Source organism: Artibeus jamaicensis, unplaced genomic scaffold (assembly GCF_021234435.1).
Source record: "Artibeus jamaicensis isolate MK-2021 breed Jamaican fruit bat unplaced genomic scaffold, CSHL_Jam_final contig_515, whole genome shotgun sequence".
Classification (NCBI taxonomy): domain Eukaryota; kingdom Metazoa; phylum Chordata; class Mammalia; order Chiroptera; family Phyllostomidae; genus Artibeus; species Artibeus jamaicensis.
Window position 1 is genome coordinate 365,320 of NW_026521869.1, and position 1,697 is coordinate 367,016.

At 40.4% G+C, this 1,697-nt stretch overlaps 1 pseudogene; it reads left to right on the forward strand.

The window, feature by feature from the left end:
* The first annotated feature begins 812 nt into the window (after positions 1–812).
* LOC119035895 (prostaglandin E synthase 3-like) lies at positions 813–1,354 on the forward strand (annotated as a pseudogene).
* Positions 1,355–1,697: the final 343 nt, after the last annotated feature.

The following is a 1,697-nucleotide window of genomic DNA, read 5'->3' on the forward strand; positions in this document are numbered from 1 at the left end:
TTATCACTGGTATAACCTCTAGCTGTACTCAGCAGCCTGTCTTAAGTTCCACAGGTTGGGGTGAGGGGGATTCTTGTGGGTGGGACTATTGCTTCCCCTCCAGCTCATACCACTTGGAATGGAGTGGTCTGCTTAAAATGATGGCTTCTGCAATACGGGAACAACTCAGCACAGGGATTCTGGTGGTTGATCCTTCACCTCTCTCCTCTAGCCACCTACCCTAGTGTCTTTTCACACATCTCTAGTCTACTCTGTCCTCACTCTGCCAGAGCCCAAGGTAAGTGGCTGCAAGTGATTTTGTGCATTGACCCCTTAAGGGGTTGTCTGCATCTCTAACTGTCTCTTCTTGGCAGACAAAAACCATCCTGCTTTTCATAGCTGGGTGTATTATTTTTTTTCATGGATCTTGTGCTGTATGCTGGGGAGCCCAGCTTGAAAGTTAGACCCCATAGTTTTCAGGGGGAACGCCACTGGTCATTGAAATATCCTTCTGAAACTTCAGCTTCCACATATGGAAGCTCAGGCAGCCCTCCTTCAGCTCCTCAGCACTTCCTACCAGTTTTGTCATAGTGAAGTGGTTTCTTCTGTGTGTCCTTGGTTATAAGACTTCTCTCTGGCTAGTGTTCAGTTGATTATTCAGGATAATTTTTTTAAAATTTAGTGATAATTCCAGTTTGGTCCTTGGAGGTGGTTAGTGTAGCTTTCACAAGGTGTATTCCTGATACCCAGGTTGAGCCCACATCTGCCATTGTTGTACAATGGAAGTGAGAATTGGCCATGTGGGGTAATAAATGCCAGAGTTGCCACCAAAGATGAGTCCACTGCCCAGCAGCTACCACCAGAGAGGCCTCCCAACCATTCACCCATCCTCTTGCCCAGATCACAATGCAGCTTTTTCTGCAAAGTGGTGTAATCAAAGGGAATATGTCTTCATTGGATTTGTGTTAAGACAGTAAATATGTTAATGTAAATTTTGAAAAGTCCAAACTTATATTAACTTGTCTTAGAGAAAGTAATCATTTTAAACATCTAAATAAAATCGATCTTTTTAACTGTCTTAATTCAAATGATTCCAAGCATAAAAGAGTGGGCAGATACATTTAATGTTGTTTATTAAAAGGAGAATCTGGCCAGTGATGGACAAGTTAAAGAACAGAAAGGGCAAAGCTTAATTGGCTTAGTGTAGTCTTCAATAATTGGAAAGATTGGAATGATTATTAAGATAAAGGCATGTAATTTTGATCATTTCTCTGAGATTATGTACAACATAGGTGGTGATGAGGATTTAGATTTACCAGAGTAGATGATGATTCACAAGACACTGATGATGAAAAAAATGCCAGATCTGGAGTAAGAAGTGTTGGTGACACTAAATTTTGAGAAAGAAAAATGACTTTTCTCTAAGGTTTAATAATTGAAAGAATTCCTGAGTTGATAGCTCTAAAGGCAAATGCTGCATTTGCCTCCTTTAACCCATTTTTCAACCAGTTTTCTTAAAGGCCTCACTAAGGATTGATACATACCATTGTATGGGGCAATTTTAAGTCAGCTAAGGAAATGACCTTATGCATGAACACTTCCTAGACTTCCATGATGCTGTGAGGTCATAGGCAGTTGATATAGCAGTTGCGATAAATAAAAGCTTTTCATCTAAATCTCCTTTACTTCATAACCTAGATACAGACATGATAGGAAGC